This window comes from Ranitomeya imitator, chromosome 8 (assembly GCF_032444005.1).
Source record: "Ranitomeya imitator isolate aRanImi1 chromosome 8, aRanImi1.pri, whole genome shotgun sequence".
NCBI classification, from domain to species: Eukaryota; Metazoa; Chordata; class Amphibia; order Anura; family Dendrobatidae; genus Ranitomeya; species Ranitomeya imitator.
Window position 1 is genome coordinate 151,467,136 of NC_091289.1, and position 21,619 is coordinate 151,488,754.

A 21,619-nucleotide genomic window follows, 5' to 3' on the forward strand; every position below is an offset into this window, starting at 1 on the left:
ACCAGAAGGATCTAGCCACTAACTCTCTGGTACCAAAGATTCCAGGATAACCAGCCAACACCGAACAATGAAGTTCAGAGATAAGTTTATTAGTCCACCTATCAGGGACGAACAGTTTCTCTGCTGGACAACGATCAGGTTTATTCGCCTGAAATTTTTGCAGCACCCGCCGCAAATCAGGGGAGATGGCAGACACAATGACTCCTTCCTTGAGGATACCCGCTGGCTCAGATAAACCCGGAGAGTCGGGCACAAAACTCCTAGACAGAGCATCCGCCTTCACATTTTTAGAGCCCGGAAGGTATGAAATCACAAAGTCGAAGCGGGCAAAAAATAACGACCAACGGGCCTGTCTAGGATTCATGCGCTTGGCAGACTCGAGATAAGTCAAGTTCTTATGATCAGTCAATACCACCACGCGATGCTTAGCTCCTTCAAGCCAATGACCCCACTCCTCGAATGCCCACTTCATGGCCAGCAACTCTCGATTGCCCACATCATAATTACGCTCAGCGGGCGAAAACTTCCTGGAAAAGAAAGCACATGGTTTCATCACTGAGCAATCAGAACCTCTCTGTGACAAAACCGCCCCTGCTCCAATCTCAGAAGCATCAACCTCGACCTGGAACGGAAGAGAAACATCTGGCTGACACAACACAGGGGCAGAACAAAAACGACGCTTCAACTCCTGAAAAGCTTCCACAGCAGCAGAAGACCAATTAACCAAATCAGCACCCTTCTTGGTCAAATCGGTCAATGGTTTGGCAATGCTAGAAAAATTACAGATGAAGCGACGATAAAAATTAGCAAAGCCCAGGAACTTTTGCAGACTTTTCAGAGATGTCGGCTGAATCCAATCCTGGATGGCTTGGACCTTAACTGGATCCATCTCGATAGTAGAAGGGGTAAAGATGAACCCCAAAAATGAAACTTTCTGCACACCGAAGAGACACTTTGATCCCTTCACAAACAAAGAGTTAGCACGCAGGACCTGAAAAACCATTCTGACCGGCTTCACATGAGACTCCCAATCATCTGAGAAGATCAAAATGTCATCCAAGTAAACAATCAGGAATTTATCCAGATACTCACGGAAGATGTCATGCATAAAAGACTGAAACACAGATGGAGCATTGGCAAGTCCGAACGGCATCACTAGATACTCAAAATGACCCTCGGGCGTATTGAATGCAGTTTTCCATTCATCTCCTTGCCTGATTCTCACCAGATTATACGCACCACGAAGATCTATCTTAGTGAACCAACTAGCCCCCTTAATCCGAGCAAACAAGTCAGATAACAATGGCAAGGGATACTGAAATTTAACAGTGATCTTATTAAGAAGGCGGTAATCAATACACGGTCTCAGCGAACCATCCTTCTTGGCTACAAAGAAGAACCCTGCTCCCAGTGGTGATGACGATGGGCGAATATGTCCCTTCTCCAGGGATTCCTTCACATAACTGCGCATAGCGGCGTGTTCGGGCACGGATAAATTAAATAATCGACCTTTAGGGAATTTACTACCAGGAATCAAATTGATAGCGCAATCACAATCCCTATGCGGAGGTAGAGCATCGGACTTGGGCTCTTCAAATACATCCTGATAATCAGACAAGAACTCTGGGACCTCAGAAGGGGTGGATGACGAAATCGACAAAAATGGAACATCACCATGTACCCCCTGACAACCCCAGCTGGATACCGACATGGAATTCCAATCCAATACTGGATTATGGGTTTGTGGCCATGGCAACCCCAACACGACCACATCTTGCAGATTATGCAACACCAGAAAGCGAATAACTTTCTGATGTGCAGGAGCCATGCACATGGTCAGCTGGGCCCAGTATTGAGGTTTATTCTTGGCCAAAGGTGTAGCATCAATTCCTCTCAATGGAATAGGACACCGCAAAGGCTCCAAGAAAAACCCACAACGTTTAGCATAATCCAAATCCATCAGATTCAGGGCAGCGCCCGAATCCACAAACGCCATGACAGAAAACGACGACAAAGAGCATATCAAGGTAATGGACAGAAGGAATTTGGACTGTACAGTACCAATGACGGCAGACCTAGCGGACCGCTTAGTGCGCTTAGGACAATCAGAAATAGCATGAGTGGAATCACCACAGTAGAAACACAGACCATTCAGACGTCTGTATTCCTGCCGTTCAACTCTAGTCATAGTCCTATCGCACTGCATAGGCTCAGGTTTAACCTCAGGCAGTACCGCCAAATGGTGCACAGATTTACGCTCGCGCAAGCGTCGACCGATCTGAATGGCCAAAGACAAAGACTCATTCAAACCAGCAGGCATAGGAAATCCCACCATGACATCCTTAAGAGCCTCAGAGAGACCCTTTCTGAACAAAGCTGCCAGCGCAGATTCATTCCACTGAGTGAGTACTGACCATTTCCTAAATTTCTGACAATATACTTCTATGTCATCCTGACCCTGGCACAAAGCCAGCAAATTTTTCTCAGCCTGATCCACTGAATTAGGCTCATCGTACAGCAATCCGAGCGCCAGGAAAAACGCATCGACACTACTCAATGCAGGGTCTCCTGGCGCAAGAGAAAATGCCCAGTCTTGAGGGTCGCCGCGCAAAAAAGAAATAATAATCAAAACCTGTTGAATAGGATTACCAGAAGAATGAGGTTTCAAGGCCAGAAATAGCTTACAATTATTTTTGAAACTTAGAAACTTAGTTCTATCTCCAAAAAACAAATCAGGAATAGGAATTCTTGGTTCTAACATAGATTTCTGATCAATAGTATCTTGAATTTTTTGTACATTTATAACGAGATTATCCATTGAAGAGCACAGACCCTGAATATCCATGTCCACACCTGTGTCCAGAATCACCCAAATGTCTAGGGGAAAAAAAAAAAGTGAACACAGAGCTGAGAAAAAAAAAAAATGATGTCAGAACTTTTTCTTTCCCTCTATTGAGAATCATTAGTATGGCTCCTTGTACTGTTATGTTTGCTAATGACAGGTGTTATGAAGGCAATCCAGAAACACAGTGTGCTTAGCGATCAGAGCGCACACAGTGATCTGACAAATACCCAAAAATACAAGAACGAGCTCTGAGACGTGGAAACTCTGTAGACTGCACACCTGATCCTATCCTAAACACAACTAAAAGCGGCTGTGGATTGCGCCTAACAACTACCTAGGCAACTCGGCACAGCCTAAGAAACTAGCTAGCCTGAAGATAGAAAAATAGGCCTGACTTGCCCCAGAGAAATTCCCCAAAGGAAAAGGCAGCCCCCCACATATAATGACTGTGAGTAAGATGAAAAGACAAAACGTAGGGATGAAATAGATTCAGCAAAGTGGGGCCCGATATTCTAGGACAGAGCGAGGACAGTAAAGCGAACTTTGCAGTCTACAAAAAACCCTAAAGCAAAACCACGCAAAGGGGGCAAAAAAAACCCCACCGTGCCGAACTAACGGCACGGCGGTACACCCTTTGCGTCTCAGAGCTTCCAGCAAAACAAAAGACAAGCTGGACAGAAAAAAAGCAACAAAAAAAGCAAAAAGCACTTAGCTATACAGAGCAGCAGGTCACAGGAACAATCAGGAGAAGCTCAGATCCAACACTGAAACATTGACAAGGAGCAAGGATAGCAGCATCAGGCGGAGTTAAGTAATGAAGCAGTTAACGAGCTCACCAGAACACCTGAGGGAGGAAGCTCAGAAGCTGCAGTACCACTTGTGACCACAGGAGTGAATTCAGCCACAGAATTCACAACAACCCCCCACCTCACCTCACCTATTTAAAAAAACAAAAATGTTTTTTATACTTACCTCAGTCTTTCACGGGGCGTCTAGTGTCTTCAGCAGTGAAGCAGCAGCTAGAATGTATGGGCTGCTGAGAGGACCTGACAGGAGCCGCTACATTCTAGCACATTCACTACTGAGACGGCTAGAATGTATGGGCTGTAGTCAGGACCTGCAGGGAGCCCATACATTCTAGCTACAGCCGAGCAGGAGCAGCGCAGCCGACTAGGTGGGACGGCCGTGCACAGCTCCAAGAAGGCTCTCGGGCCCCAGTGCCCACATGTGCGCCGCAGTGCACAGTATTTTAGTGCACGATGGGGCCCGATCAGAAGCACAACAGTGGGGCCCTGGATCTGCGGGCCCCTCTGTGTACTGCTGCTGACCGGGCCCCATACAGCAGTAATGGCTGTAATGCCCTGATGGCGGCCCTGTGGCTATATCATCAAAGAGATCAGCTCTGCCTTTTGAGGATTCCAGGGTGCTTAGGGATCCGCTGGACAAGAAAGTGGATGGGTTTCTTACGCACATTTCTGCAGACTCATTGAGCCTAGTGGCTAGGTCAGCAGTCCTGGAAGCAGAGATCACGGGACTCTTGGAAAAACAAGTTTTGTGCGAGATCCCGGAGGAAGAAAGGGGAAGGTGATTTTATTCCCCCTCCCTTCCCCCCCCCCCCCCCTTTAGATTTTAAAAAACAGATGGTTCCTTCAGAGCTATTATCAATTTGAGGAATCTCAACCAGTGGATTGTAAATAGCTCCTTCAAGATGGAATCGGTGAACACGGCTATAAAGCGGTTATATCACAACTGTTTCATGGCAGTCGTCAATTTGAAAGATGCATATTACCACATCCCAATCCATCCGGAACAGCAAAAGTATTTGAGGGTAGCTTGTATGTCCAGGGACAAGTCAAAGATTGCCAATACAGAGCCCTTCCATTCGGGATGTCTGGCTCTGAGGATTTTTATCAGAGATGACGACCTACCTTCGTACTTGATACACAGTTATTGTCCCTTACCTGGATGACTTCCTTACAGGAAGATCTGAAGACCACTGTGCAGAGCAGTATAAATGATATAACCATGGTCCTGGAGGAGCTCGGCTGGATGGTGAACACCCTCAAGTCAAGTCTAAAATCAGAAAAGATACAGTCCTTCCTAGGCCTGATGCTAAAATCTGAGCTCCAAATCTGTTTCTTACCAAAGGACAAAATAAACAAAATGGTAAACCTGGCCATATCAGCAATAGATCATCCAAGGATGACCCTAATGAAAGCAATGTCCCTACTAGGATCCCTGACATCTTGCACCCTGGCAGTAAGATGGGCCCAATTTCACATGAGGCACCTTCAGTGGGAAATTTTGTCTGCAAAAGGTCATAAAGAGGACATTTAGAAGTGAAGGTAGATCGTTCTTCAACAGTCAGAAATACCTTCTCTTGGTGGGAAGGCCCGTACAGGACATAATTACAACACATGTGAGCAACACTGGTTGGGGAACACACCTGAGGAATCATACATTTCAGAGGACCTGGTCTTGTCTAGAAAGAAGCCAGGGATCGAACCTGAAAGAGCTATGAGCCATGGAAAGGGCTTTGAGAAGCTTTCTTCCCTTCTTCCTCTTGGTTTGCCATGTCCAGGTCATGTTGGACAAATGAGCGACTGTGGCTTATCTCAACCATCAAGGGGGAGCAAGGTCCCATGCCCTAAGATGGCAGCAGGCAAACTACTCCAGCTAGCAAAACATCACTTGTTGTCCCTTACTGCGCTTCCTGAGCCCAAAAAGACTGAAACAGGGAGAATGGTCTTTAAATTGCCAGATCTTTCAGTAGATAGTTCACGCATGGGGGCAGCCGGAGACAGATCTCTTTGCCAATTTACAGAACAGGAAGGAGAGGAACTTCTGTTCCCTAGACCCAAGGGAAAAAACTGTTTGCAGTAGATGGTCTTCAGATTCCCTGAAACTTCAGGATTGCCCATGACTTCACTCCAATAGCAATTCCAACAGTCATGACGAAAATCAGGTAAGATCAGGCAGGACATGAAAGAAATTTCTGGAATTCTCAGGGCAACCTTTAGGGGATAAGGCTCAAGTAAGATCTATTATAGCATTCCTGCAGTCAGGACTTGAGCTGGGTTTCGCAACAAATACCCTCAAATTACAGGTCTCAGCGCATTATATATCTGTAATCTGGCGGCAAATAGGTGTCGTGATTTATAAAATCCTGTGGTAGATCCAGACCGGTTACAATCCCAAAAATTCCACCGTGGGATCTAAACCTGGTACTGGGGGCACTAACTAAAGACCCATCCGAGCCCCTACAGGATTTATCTGCCAAATTCCTTATGCTTAAGACCATTATATTAGTGGCTCTAACATTGACCCCCCCAGGGTGAGCGATATACAGGCCCTGTCCGTATGCCCTCCCTATACGCAGATATATGAAGGTGGGGTTGTGCTAAGACCTGACCCGGCTTACCTTCCAAAGTTACTCTTAAGTTCTATAGGAGCCAAGAAATTATTTTGCCCTCCTTTTGTGATAGCCATAGGAATCCAGGAGCGGAAATATTCCTTAGGTTAGATGTGAGGAGGTCACTGTTAGATTATATATCCATGACCAGTCAGTGGAAGTACCAGACTGTGTTTGTAGCCTTTTAAGGTAGCAGAAAGGGGTATGAGGTGTTGTGAATTCTGTTGTCGGGCTCCCTCCTGTGGTCATGAATGGTACTTCGGCTGGTTCTGTCCATGGACTTTCTCTGGTGGCTGTGGGTGTTTGAGTTTCCTTCCACAGGTGACGAGGTTAAATCGTTAGCTGGCTCCTCTATTTAACTCCACTTAGATCTTTGCTCCATGCCACCTGTCAATGTTCCAGTATTGGTCTAGTTCTCTCCTGGATCGTTCTTGTGACCTGTCTTCCCAGCAGAAGCTAAGTGACTGCTTGTTTTTCTCTGGTTTGCTATTTTTCTGTCCAGCTTGCTATTTGGATTGTTGTCTTGCTTGCTGGAAGCTCTGGGACGCAGAGGGAGCGCCTCCGCACCGTGAGTCGGTGCGGAGGGTCTTTGCGCCCTCTGCGTGGTCTTTTTGTAGGTTTTTGTGCTGACCGCAAAGCTACCTTTCCTATCCTCAGTCTGTTCAGTAAGTCGGGCCTCCCTTTGCTTAATCTATTTAATCTCTGTGTTTGTATTTTCATCTTTACTCACAGTCATTATATGTGGGGGGCTGCCTTTTCCTTTGGGGAATTTCTCTGAGGCAAGGTAGGCTTTATTTTTCTATCTTTAGGGCTAGCTAGTTCCTTAGGCTGTGCCGAGTTGCATAGGGAGCGTTAGGAGCAATCCATGGCTATTTCTAGTGTGGTTGATAGGATTAGGGATTGCGGTCAGCAGAGTTCCCACGTCCCAGAGCTCGTCCTATATTATCAGTAACTATCAGGTCATTCCGTGTGCTCTTAACCTCCAGGTCCATTATTGTCCTGACCACCAGGTCATAACAATGAGGTATCCAGGGGGTACCATTACCAGATGATCAAGGAGGCCAATAGTTTATCTAAGGCTGTTTTCACACAATAGTTTTTTTGCCATCAGGCTCAATCTGGCGAATTTTGAAAAAAAATGGATCCGGCGAATGATGCCACCAGATCCATTTTTTTTTCTCATAGACTTGTATTAGCAACGGATTGCGACGGATGGCCTGACGTTTCATCCGTCGTTCACTGGATCCGGCGACATCTGGCGTTTGGAAGAATGGAAGCCTATGGGCGCTGGATCCGTCAAATGACGGAATCCGGCACCAGTTTCTGTTTTTTTAACTGGGCATGGTCAGATACAACTGGCCAGCCCCAAATTAGGAATGGTGTATATGAAGCCTGGTAATAGGGCTTCACTCATCCATTTACCAGCAAGCAAGCAAGACAGACCTGCCGCCAGAACTGAAATCTGCCACCAGAGCTGAAACCTGCCCCAGGCCAGCCAGCCGCAGCCTGCCACAGAGTACCAGGCCTGCAGCCAGCCGCAATGGACCAGGCCAGCAGCCAGCCGCAGCCTGCCACAGAGTACCAGGCCAGCAGCCAGCCGAAGCCTACCAGGCTACCAACAAGCCATAGCATGTCCTCTTCTGGGAACTTATCTGTTGTGAATTCTGTTATCGAACTCCCTCCTGTGGTCATGAATGGTACTTCGGCGAGTTCTGTCCATGGACTCCTTCTGGTGGCTGTGAGTGGAGCTGCTGCTTCTGAGGTTCCTTCCACAGGTGACGTAGTTTATTCTTTGGCTGGCTGCTCTATTTAACTCCACTCAGATCGTTACTCCATGCCAGCTGTCAATGTTCTTGTACTGGTTCAGTTCGCTCTTGGATCTGTCGGGTGTCCTGTCTACTCCAGCAGAAGCTAAGTCCCTGCTAGTTTATTATTTGTTCTTTGTTTTCTTGTCCAACTTTGCTATCATGATTTTGCTTTGCTAGCTGGAAGCTCTGGGATGCAGAGTGGCACCTCCGCACCGTGAGTCGGTGCGGAGGTCTTTTTGCACACTCTGCGTGGTCTTTTTGTAGTTTTTTGTGCTGACCGCAAAGTTACCTTTCCTATCCTCTGTCTGTTTAGTAAGTCTGGCCTCCCTTTGCTGAAACCTGTTTCATTTCTGTGTTTGTGACTTTCATCTTAACTCACAGTCAATATGTGTGGGGGGCTGCCTTTTTCTTTGGGAAATTTCTCTGAGGCAAGGTAGGCTTTATTTTCTGTCTCTAGGGCTGGTTAGCTCTTAGGCTGTGAAGAGGCGTCTAGGGAGTGTCAGGAACGCTCCACGGCTATTTCTAGTGTGTGTGATAGGATTAGGGGTTGCGGTCAGCGGTCTTCCCAGAGCTTGTCCTTTGTTGGTTTAACCATCAGGTCTTTTTGGGTGCTCCTAACCACCAGGTCATAACACTTATCCTCAGAAGCAGAGGTGACTCTTGGTCTTCCTTCCCTGGGGCGATTCTCATGTGAGCCAGTTTATTTGTAGCACTTGATGGTTTTTGCAACTGCACTTGGGGACAATTTCAAAGTTGTCCCAATTTTTTTTGGACTGACTTGCCTTCATTTCTTAAAGTAATTATGGCCACTCATTTTTCTTTACTTAGCTGCTTTTTCTTGCCATAATACAAATTCTAATAGTCTATTCAGTAGGACTATCAGCTGTGTATCCACCAGACTTCTGCACAACACAACTGATGGTCCCAACCCCATTTATAAGGAAATAAATCCCACTTATTAAACCTTCAGGGCACACCTGTGAACTGAAAACCATTCCCGGTGACTACCTCTTGAAGCTCATCAAGAGAATGCCACGTGTGTGCAAAGCAGTCATCAAAGCAAAAGGTGGCTACTTTGAAGAGCCTAGACTATAAGACATATTTTCAGTTGTTTCACACTTTTTTGTTAAGTATATAATTCCACATGTGTTAATTCATAGTTTTGATGCCTTCAGTGTGAATTTACAATTTTCATAGTCATGAAAATATGGAAAAGGTGTGTCCAAACTTTTGGTCTGTACTGTGTGTATATATGTATGTATATGTATGTATATGTATGTACAGTCATGGAGAAAAATTTTGAGAATGAGACATATTAATTTTTCCAAAGTCTACTGCTTCATTTCTTCTAATGGCAATTTGCATATACTCCTGAATGTCAGAGTGATCAGCTTAACAGCAATTACTGTACTTGCAAAGTCAATATTTGCCCAGAAAATGAACTTTAACCCCCAAAACACATTTCAACATCATTGCAGTCCTGCCTTAAAAGGAGCAGTGTTATGGACCTGGTGGTTAGGAGCACCCGGCACGACCTGATAGTTAAACTCACACAGGACAAGCTCTGGGATGTGGGAGCTCTGCTGTCCGCAACCCCTAATCCTATCACAACAACTAGAAATAGCCGTGGAGCGTTCCTGACACTCCCTAGACGCCTCTTCACAGCCTAAGAGCTAGCTAGCCCTAAACTGGCTCACATGAGAATCGCCCCAGGGAAGGAAGACCAAGAGTCACCTCTGCTTCTGAGGATAAGTGTTATGACCTGGTGGTTAGGAGCACCCAAAAAGACCTGATGGTTAAACCAACAAAGGACAAGCTCTGGGAAGACCGCTGACCGCAACCCCTAATCCTATCACACACACTAGAAATAGCCGTGGAGCGTTCCTGACACTCCCTAGACGCCTCTTCACAGCCTAAGAGCTAACCAGCCCTAGAGACAGAAAATAAAGCCTACCTTGCCTCAGAGAAATTCCCCAAAGGAAAAGGCAGCCCCCCACATAAATTGACAGTGAGTAAAGATGAAAGTCAAACGCAGAAATGAAACAGGTTTCAGCAAAGGGAGGCCAGACTTAGTAAACAGACAGAGGATAGGAAAGGTATCTTTGCGGTCAGCACAAAAAACTACAAAAGACCACGCAGAGTGTGCAAAAAGACCTCCGCACCGACTAACGGTGCGGAGATGCCACTCTGCATCCCAGAGCTTCCAGCTAGCAAGGCAAAATCATGATATCCAGCTGGACAAGGAAACAATGAACAAATAATAACTAGCAGGAACTTAGCTTCTGCTGGAGTAGACAGGTCACCAGAAAGATCCAAGAGCGAACTGAACCAATGCAGGAACATTGACAGCTGGCATGGAGTAACGATCTGAGTGGAGTTAAATAGAGCAGCCAACCAAAGGATAAACCACGTCACCTGTGTAAGGAACCTCAGAAGCAGCAGCTCCACTCACAGCCACCAGAGGGAGTCCATGGACAGAACTCGCTGAAGTACTATTCATGACCACAGGAGGGAGTTCGACAACAGAATTCACAACAGTACCCCCCCCTTGAGGAGGGGTCACCGAACCCTCACCAGAGCCCCCAGGCCGATCAGGATGAGCCAAATGAAAGGCACGAACTAGATCGGCAGCATGAACATCAGAGGCAAAAACCCAGAAATTATCTTCCTGACCATAACCCTTCCACTTGACCAGGTACTGGAGTTTCCGTCTCGAAACACGAGAATCCAAAATCTTCACCACATACTCCAACTCCCCCTCGACCAACACCGGGGCAGGAGGATCAACGGAGGGAACCATAGGCGCCACGTATCTCCGCAACAACAACCTATGGAACACATTATGGATGGCAAAAGAAGCTGGAAGGGCCAAACGAAATGACACAGGATTGAGAACTTCAGAAATCTTATACGGACCAATGAAACGAGGCTTAAACTTAGGAGAGGAAACCTTCATAGGAACATAACGAGACGACAACCAAACCAAGTCCCCAACACGAAGTCGGGGACCAACACAACGCCGGCGGTTAGCGAAACATTGAGCCCTCTCCTGGGACAATGTCAAATTGTCCACCACATGAGTCCAAATCTGCTGCAACCTGTCCACCACAGTATCCACACCAGGACAGTCCAAAGACTCAACCTGCCCTGAAGGGAAACGAGGATGAAAACCAGAATTACAGAAAAAAGGAGAAACCAAAGTAGCCGAGCTGGCCCGATTATTAAAGGCGAACTCAGCCAAAGGCAAGTAGGACACCCAATCATCCTGATCAGCAGAAATAAAGCATCTCAGATATGTTCCCAAAGTCTGATTAGTTCGTTCGGTTTGGCCATTAGTCTGAGGATGGAAAGCCGAAAAAAAAGACAAATCAATGCCCATCTTAGCACAAAAGGACCGCCAAAACCTCGAAACAAACTGGGAACCTCTGTCCGAGACGATGTTCTCCGGAATGCCATGCAAACGAACCACATGCTGGAAAAACAATGGCACCAAATCAGAGGAGGAAGGCAATTTAGACAAGGGTACCAAATGGACCATCTTAGAGAAGCGATCACAAACCACCCAAATGACCGACATCCTTTGAGAAACGGGGAGATCATAAATAAAATCCATGGAAATATGCGTCCAGGGCCTCTTCGGGACCGGCAAGGGCAAAAGCAACCCACTGGCACGAGAATAGCAGGGCTTAGCCCGAGCACAAGTCCCACAGGACTGCACAAAAGAACGCACATCCCGTGACAAAGAAGGCCACCAAAAGGATCTAGCCACCAAATCTCTGGTACCAAAGATTCCAGGATGACCCGCCAACACCGAACAATGAACCTCAGAGATAACTCTACTAGTCCATCTATCAGGGACAAACAGTTTCTCCGTTGCACAACAGTCAGGTCTATCAGCCTGAAACTTCTGCAGCACGCGCCGCAAATCAGGGTAGATGGCAGACAATATTACCCCCTCTTTGAGAATATCCGCCGGCTCCGGAACACCCGGAGAGTCAGGCTCAAAACTCCTTGACAGGGCATCAGCCTTCACATTCTTAGATCCCGGAAGGTATGAAACCACAAAATCAAAATGGGAGAAAAAGAGCGACCATCGAGCCTGTCTAGGATTCAACCATTTGGCAGACTCAAGATAAGTCAAATTCTTGTGATCCGTCAAGACCACCACGCGATGTTTAGCTCCTTCAAGCCAATGACGCCACTCCTCGAATGCCCACTTCATGGCCAACAACTCTCGATTGCCAACATCATAATTGCACTCAGCAGGCAAGAATTTTCTAGAAAAGAAGGCACATGGTTTCATCACCGAGCCATCAGAACTTCTTTGCGACAAAACAGCCCCTGCTCCAATCTCAGAAGCATCAACCTCGGCCTGAAACGGGAGAGAAACATCTGGCTGGCACAACACAGGGGCAGAAGAAAAACGACGCTTCAACTCCTGAAAAGCCTCTACAGCCGCAGAGGACCAATTGACCACATCAGCACCTTTCTTGGTCAAATCAGTCAACGGTTTAGCAATACTAGAAAAATTAGCGATGAAGCGACGGTAAAAATTAGCAAAGCCCAGGAACTTCTGCAGGCTCTTCACAGATGTCGGCTGAGTCCAATCATAAATGGCCTGAACTTTAACAGGGTCCATCTCGATAGTAGAAGGGGAAAAAATGAAACCCAAAAATGAAACCTTCTGAACTCCAAAGAGACACTTTGACCCCTTCACAAACAAGGAATTTGCACGAAGGACCTGGAACACCATTCTGACCTGCTTCACATGAGACTCCCAATCATCTGAAAAGACAAAAATGTCATCCAAATATACAATCATGAATCTATCCAGGTACTCTCGGAAGATGTCATGCATAAAGGACTGAAACACAGATGGAGCATTAGAAAGCCCGAATGGCATAACCAGGTACTCAAAATGGCCCTCGGGCGTATTAAATGCCGTTTTCCATTCATGGCCCTGTTTAATTCGCACAACATTATATGCCCCTCGAAGATCTATCTTGGTGAACCAACTAGCCCCCTTAATCCGAGCAAACAAATCAGACAGCAGCGGCAAAGGATACTGAAATTTGACTGTGATCTTATTAAGAAGGCGGTAATCAATACAAGGTCTTAAAGAGCCATCCTTCTTGGCCACAAAAAAGAACCCTGCTCCCAATGGTGACGACGACGGGCGAATATGACCCTTCTCCAAGGATTCCTTTATATAACTCCGCATAGCGGCGTGCTCTGGCACAGATAAATTAAACAGTCGGCCCTTAGGAAACTTACTACCAGGAATCAAATTAATAGCACAATCGCAATCCCTATGAGGAGGTAGGGCACCGGATTTGGGCTCTTCAAATACATCTCGGTAATCTGATAAAATCTCAGGGACTTCAGAAGGAGTGGAAGGCGAAATTGACAACAATGGAACATCACCATGTACCCCCTGACAACCCCAGCCGGACACAGACATAGAATTCCAATCCAACACTGGATTATGGACCTGTAGCCATGGCAACCCCAAAACGACCACATCATGCAGATTATGCAACACCAAAAAGCGAATATCCTCCTGATGTGCAGGAGCCATGCATATGGTCAATTGAGTCCAGTACTGAGGCTTATTCTTGGCCAAAGGCGTAGCATCAATTCCTCTCAATGGAATAGGATACTGCAAGGGCTCCAAGAAAAAACCACAGCGCCTAGCATACTCCAAGTCCATCAAATTCAGGGCAGCGCCTGAATCCACAAATGCCATAACAGAATAGGATGACAGAGAGCAAATCAGAGTAACGGACAAAAGAAATTTAGACTGTACCGTACCAATTGTGGCAGACCTAGCGAACCGCTTAGTGCGCTTAGGACAATCGGAGATAACATGAGTGGATTCACCACAGTAAAAACACAGCCCATTCCGACGTCTGTGTTCTTGCCGTTCAGCTCTGGTCAAAGTCCTATCACATTGCATAGGCTCAGGCCTATGCTCAGAGAATACCGCCAAATGGTGCACAGCTTTGCGCTCACGCGAGCGCCGATCGATCTGAATGGCCAAGGACATAGACTCACTCAGACCAGCAGGCGTGGGAAATCCCACGATGACATCCTTAAGGGCTTCAGAAAGACCCTTTCTGAAAATTGCCGCCAGGGCACACTCATTCCACTGAGTAAGCACAGACCACTTTCTAAACTTCTGACAGTACACCTCCGCTTCATCCTGACCCTGACACAAAGCCAGCAAGATTTTCTCTGCCTGATCCACTGAATTTGGTTCATCATAAAGCAATCCAAGCGCCAGAAAAAACGCATCAACATCACGCAATGCAGGATCTCCTGGCGCAAGGGAAAATGCCCAGTCTTGAGGGTCACCACGCAACAAAGAAATAATGATTTTCACTTGTTGAACGGGGTCACCAGAGGAGCGGGGTTTCAAAGATAGAAACAGTTTACAATTATCTTTGAAATTCAGGAACTTAGATCTATCCCCAGAAAATAAATCAGGAATAGGAATTCTAGGCTCTAACATTGGATTCTGAACCACAAAATCTTGAATGTTTTGTACCCTTGCAGTGAGATGATCCACACAAGAGGACAGACCTTGCATGTCCATATCTACACCTGTGTCCTGAACCACCCAAAGGTGGTTAAGGGGAAAAGAAAGGCAAAAGACAGTGCAAAGAAAAAAAAATGGTCTCAGAACTTCTCTTATCCCTCTATTGAGATGCATTAATACTTTGGGCCAGCTGTACTGTTATGGACCTGGTGGTTAGGAGCACCCGGCACGACCTGATAGTTAAACTCACACAGTACAAGCTCTGGGATGTGGGAGCTCTGCTGACCGCAACCCCTAATCCTATCACAACAAATAGAAATAGCCGTGGAGCGTTCCTGACACTCCCTAGACGCCTCTTCACAGCCTAAGAGCTAGCTAGCCCTAGAGATAGAAAATAAAGCCTACCTTGCCTCAGAGAAATTCCCCAAAGGAAAAGGCAGCCCCCCACATATATTGGCTGTGAGTAAAGATGAAAGTCACAAACGCAGAAATGAAACAGGTTTCAGCAAAGGGAGGCCAGACTTACTAAACAGACAGAGGATAGGAAAGGTATCTTTGCGGTCAGCACAAAAAACTACAAAAGACCACGCAGAGTGTGCAAAAAGACCTCCGCACCGACTAACGGTGCGGAGATGCCACTCTGCATCCCAGAGCTTCCAGCTAGCAAGGCAAAATCATGATATCCAGCTGGACAAGGAAACAATGAACAAATAATAACTAGCAGGAACTTGGCTTCTGCTGGAGTAGACAGGTCACCAGAAAGATCCAAGAGCGAACTGAACCAATGCAGGAACATTGACAGCTGGCATGGAGTAACGATCTGAGTGGAGTTAAATAGAGCAGCCAACCAAAGGATAAACCACGTCACCTGTGTAAGGAACCTCAGAAGCAGCAGCTCCACTCACAGCCACCAGAGGGAGTCCATGGACAGAACTCGCCGAAGTACCATTCACGACCACAGGAGGGAGTTCGACAACAGAATTCACAACAGAGCAGCTAACATCGTTTTAGTGATTGATCCATTAACACAGGTGTGGGTGTTGATGAGGACAGGGCTGGCGATTAATCAGTCATGATTAAGTAAGAATGACATCACTGGACACTTTAAAAGGAGGCTAGTGCTTGGTATCATTGTTTCTCTTCAGTTAACCATGGTTATCTCTAAAGAAACACGTGCAGCCATCATTGCACTGCACAAAAATGGCCTAACAGGGAAGAGTATTGCAGCTACAAAGATTGCACCTCAGTCAACAATCTATCGCATCATCAAGAACTTCAAGGAGAGAGCTTCCATTGTTGTCAAAAAGGCTCCAGGGCGCCTAAGAGAGACCAGCAAGCGCCAGGACCGTATCTTAAAACTGTTTCAGCTGCGGGATCGGACTACCAGCAGTGTCGAGCTTGCTCAGGAATGGCAGCAGGCTGGTGTGAGTGCTTCTGCACGCACTGTGAGGCGGAGACTCTTTGAGCAAGGCCTGGTTTCAAGGAGGGCAGCAAAGAAGCCACTTCTCTCCAGAAAAAACATCAGGGACCGACTGATATTCTGCAAAAGGTACAGGGAGTGGACTGCTGAGGACTGGGGCAAAGTCATTTTCTCTGATGAATCCCCTTTTCGATTGTTTGAGACATCTGGAAAACAGCTTATTCGGAGAAGAAGAGGTGAGCGCTCCCACCAGTCTTGTCTCATGCCAACTGTAAAGCATCCTGAAACCATTCATGTGTGGGGTTGCTTCTTAGCCAAGGGAATCGGCTCACTCAGTCTTGCCTAAAAACACAGCCATGAATAAAGAATGGTACCAGAATGTCCTCCAAGAGCAACTTCTCCCAACCGTCCAAGAGCAGTTTGGCGCCCAACAATGCCTTTTCCAGCATGATGGAGCACCTTGCCATAAAGCAAAGGTGATAACTAAATGGCTCATGGAACAAAACATAGAGATTTTGGGTCCATGGCCTGGAAACTCCCCAGATCTTAATCCCATTGAGAACTTGTGGTCAATCATCAAGAGACGGGTGGACAAATAAAAACCAACAAATTCTGGCAAAATGCAAGCATTGATTATGCAAGAATGGACTGCTATCAGTCAGGATTTCGTCCAGAAGTTGATTGAGAGCGTGTCAGGGAGAATTGCAGAGGTCTTGAAGAAGAAGTGTCAACACTGCAAATATTGACTTGCTGCATTAACTCATTCTAACTGTCAATATAACCTTTTGGTACTCATAATTATATTTCTGTATGTGATACTGTATAAACATCAGACAAACACTAATAAAAACGAGAGGGCAGCAGATCATGTGAAAGTATAATTTTGGTGTCATTCTCAAAAATTTTGGCCATGACTGTATATATGTGTGTATATGTATGTATATGTGTGTGTATTTATGTGTATGTATGTATATATATATATATATATATATATATATACTCGATTTTAAGCCGAGATTTTCAGCCCAATTTTTTGGGCTGAAAGTCCCCCTCTCGGCTTATACTCGAGTGATATGCAGGGGTCAGCAGGCGAGGGGGAGCGGGGGCTGTGAAATTATACTCACCTACTCCTGGCACGGTCCCTGGCTTCCCCGGCGCCGGCAGCATCGGATTCTTCCTGTAGTGAGCGGTCACATGGTACCGCTCATTACAGTAATGAATATGCTGCTCGACCTCCCATAGAGGTGGAGCCGCATATTCATTACTGTAATGAGCGGTAACGGTGACCGCTCAGTACAGGATGAAGCTGCGGCGTCGGGGAAGCAGGGACTGCACAGCGCCAGGACCAGGTGAGTATAACGGAGAGGGGAGCACTGCGCGATAGTCACTTTCCTCATTCCGGGCGTCGCTCTGTCTTCAGCAGTGATGCTCAGGTCAGAGGGCGCGGTGACGTAGTTAGTGCACGCCCTCTGCTGAACGTCAGTGCGGAAGATGGAGCTGCACCGGAACAAGGAGCAGGTAACTATTGAAAGTGCCGGGAGCCTGAGCGACTGAGAGGTGAGTATGTGATTTATTTTTTTTTCATCGCAGCAACAGCAAATGGGGCAAGTGTCTGTATGGAGCATCTATGGGGCCATAACGTTTGTGCAGCACTATAAGGGGCCATAACGTTTGTGCATCACTATATGGGGCCATAACATTTGTGCAGCACTATATGGGGCCATAACATTTGTGCAGCACTATATGGGGCCATAACATTTGTGCAGCACTATATGGGGCCATAACATTTGTGCAGCACTATATGGGGCAAGTGTCTGTATGGGGCCATAATTAACGTAACGTTTGTGGAGCATTACGGTATATGGGGCAAGTGTCTGTATGGAGCATCTTATGGGGCCATAATCAGCATTTGTGCAGCATTATATTGGGCAAATGTGTCTATGGAGCATCTTATGGGGCCATTATTAACCTTTATGCAGGATTATATGGGGCATATTTTAATATGGAGCATCTTATGGGGCCCATCATAAACTGAATGGAGCATTATATGGGGCTCCTGATTCAATATGGATATTCAAAAACGCTTAACCTACTGATGTCTCAATTAATTTTACTTTTATTGGTATCTATTTTTACTTTTGACATTTACCGGTAGCTGCTGCATTTCCCACCCTAGGCTTATACTCGAGTCATTAAGTTTTCCCAGTTTTTTGTGGCAAAATTAGGGGGGTCAGCTTATACTCGGGTCGGCTTACACTCGAGTATGTACTCGAGTATATACGGTATGTGTATAATATATATATATATATATATATATATATATATATATATGTGTGTGTGTATGTATGTATGTGTTTATATGTATGTGTGTATGTATACTGTATATGTGTGTGTGTATATATATATATATATATATATATGTGTGTGTGTGTGTGTATGTATACTGTATATGTATATATATGTACGTATGTGTATATGTACTGTGTATGTATGTATACACAGTATGTATGTGTGTGTATGTATATATATGTGTGTGTATATATATATATATATATATATATAATCACAGTACGCACAACACAAAGAAACAGATCATTACATACATCACAGAACACACAACACATAAGCCTACATGCAAGCACATATGTTTAGGTTTTTTTTTGTATTGTTTTTTTTAGTCTTCTGATTCTGGGGCTCGATCAAGAGGTCCTCAAAACGCCTCCCAGGGTGGTCAGCGTGAGCGTCAGGGTGGTCGCCATCAAGTAAGTACCTTTTTTTTATTTATTTATTTGTTTGTTTTTTTTCCACTTCATGTTGAGGATTTCATTGTAATGTTTTGGGTTTTTTTTAACAGGCTTCACAGCGTGCTTCTGACTCGGACGGTGAGGAGTCCGGTCTAGACATCGACCTCCTCATCGATCTAATACGAGAGCGGGAGCCGCTGTGGAATATGGGGGACCGCTGCCATGCAGATCTTGGTGTGACCAGTCGGCTCTGGGAGCAAGCGTGCAACGAAGTTGTGGACCACTGGGAGGACCTTGATGTTCGGGCCCAGAATCAAGCGCGTAAGTGTTCACAGTTTAGTTATGTTGCTGGATGTAAAGTGTTGTATACTAACCAATTTGTGTTTTCACTTTACAGGTGAAAGAGTTATCAAGCGGTGGCGGTCACTCAGGGATCGATTCAAGAAGGAGTTAAACAAGGAGATGCAGGCCCCGAGTGGATCGGGAGGACGCAGGATCAAGTACAAGTATGCAAGAGCCCTGTCGTTTCTCCGGTCAACGATGGTGAGTAGAAGGTAAATATTCCCCGCACCATTTACTAAGTAAAAATATTTACATGTGTAACCTCTTTTTTTTTTTTTGTTTCAGCCAGGGCAAGCAAAAACTATATAGTAACTACATTTTTTTTTTCCTTTGTGCCACAACACCGTCTGCAGCACTCGGGAGCTTGAAGAGTTGAACCCTTCTGAAGAGATCCCACAGGAGTCCGCCACCGCGGGCCACTTCAACAGACCTGACCCATTTCCACCTTCCCAGCCTTCCCTCACATCTGGTCTCTCGGTCCCATCCACCAGAGCTGGAGCATTGTGGCCGACTTCATTACATGAAGCTGCTGGTGAGGATATGGCTTTTCCTTTACCCCACCCCTCTGATACTGCTGCCACTTTTAGAACACCTGTGGGTTCTGCGCAACTCACCACGTGACTTCTGTCGCCCTCCATGTGCGCGGACACACTCAGGATTCCTCTTCGCATCCAGGCTTTTTTGAAAACTCTGTTGGAACCAGTTTTGACTGTATATATGTATTTCCCAGTATACCAGTATAATCGTTCTGATGAAGGTCCGGATGTGGACCGAAAACATTCAACTTTTGTCTCTATGGATGCACATTGAATAAATATCTATCCAAAGTTCTTTTTGAGTGCCAAGTTTCTCTATTGTTTGGATTGCTTTGGGCTGGATGCCCTACTTGAGCACCTAACTCACATGATAGTACGAGTGCCATGTTGTACCGCTACAAAGCTGTGGGTTCTGGGCGGCAGTGCCAGAGGGGTCAGGAAAAGAGCTATGCTCCCGAGTTCTTGCATCTGAATGCAGCCTTCCAGAACTGTCTCCAACTGTTGTTGGAGCAAATGACTGCAGGATTTAACCTCCTGAACAACAGTATTCTTGAGTTGCACACGCGTCTGGATAGGATGCATTCACATGCAAGTAAATCGCCCAATCACTCCTTTTTCTTGGCAGTAGTCCAGCGCATAGTCAAGCTATCTCCTGACCAGCAGATGCATGTAATGCAAGCCTACCAGTTTGCTCTAGCGCAGGTTAGCTCCCAAGCCCCTCCCCCGCCCCGGTAGTTCCACCCGCACCTGCCCCCTCTCCAGCCACTGTCCCTCCTCCGCCTCCTATACAATACCATCTTCCTGCCCCGTACCAGCTTGCTGCCCCGTACCAGCATTCTGCCCAATACCAGTTCCCAACCACATCATCTGTGCCTCCACTCCCTGCCCACTACCACCAGTCTCCTTCCACACCCATCATGCCCCAAACACAAACCTCTTCTACTCCTACCACCTCTTCTGCCTCCCAATCCCTCCACTCCACCCCTCAAACCTTCCAAATTCCCATCACTACTCCCGGTTTTATGTGCACCCGTTCTTTCTTTCTTCACCCCTTCACATTCTGTTTTACGTTCTGATCCGTCACCACCACAATCCTGTCTCCACACTCCTACTGTCGAAGTGGTCCAATCTGAAAGCCCCTCCAGTATTATCTCCACCCCACACTACCTAAATTTATAAAAGTTGTTAAAAAGTTGAAAATAATAAATAATTTTTTGGTTTAAAAATTTTTGACTTTCATTTATTTAATTATAAGGTTTAATACTTTGGGTAAAACATGTACAATACTTTGGGTAAAACCCAACCAGGTACAATGCATTGGGTAAAACAGGTTCAAGACATTGGGTAAAACCCAACCAGGTACAATACTTTGTGTAAAACCCAACCAGGTACAATACTTTGAGTAAAACCCAACCAGGTACAATACTTTGTGTAAAACCCAACCAGGTACAATACTTTGGTTAAAACGGGTACAATACTTTTGGTAAAACCCAAACCAGGTACAATACTTTGGGTAAAACCCCATCAGTTACAATACTTTGGGTAAAACAAGGTCCAAGACAAAGCTTTCAAACTATATCATCCTGCTAGTGTACAGTGTACTCTTCCTTGAGATGAAATAAAGTATTCTGCAAATTTGTTCCTCATTCTGGAAACTGACACAGAACTTCTATAAGTAATGTTATGGTAATCATTCAAGGTGGTTTCTTCAAAGTGGTCATCCATGGCAATCTGTTCTTGCATATTACGAAATTGTGCAGGACCACACAAGCTTTCACAACCTAATCCACTGTGACAGTCTTCAGGTTTATAGCGGTCAATAGAACATGCCATTTGGCTGTTAGAATCCCAAAAGCGCACTCCAACATTCTTCGTGCTCGTGTAGGCGGTAATTAAAAACTTTTCGTTAGTGTCAATCCACTACTGGAGTATGGTTTCAGCAGGTGTTCTGAGAATTGGAACGCTTCATCTCCA

General features: G+C 45.9%; 1 long non-coding RNA gene across 1 annotated transcript in view; it reads left to right on the plus strand.

The window, feature by feature from the left end:
* Positions 1 to 18,971, plus strand: part of LOC138648061 (uncharacterized) — a 51,909-nt gene extending 32,938 nt beyond the window's left edge. Inside the window, exons 2-3 of the long non-coding RNA XR_011315080.1 lie at positions 18,702 to 18,785; positions 18,878 to 18,971. This is a non-coding gene — a long non-coding RNA (uncharacterized lncRNA). The remainder of the gene's footprint in view (positions 1 to 18,701; positions 18,786 to 18,877) is intronic.
* The last annotated feature ends 2,648 nt before the right edge of the window (positions 18,972 to 21,619 follow it).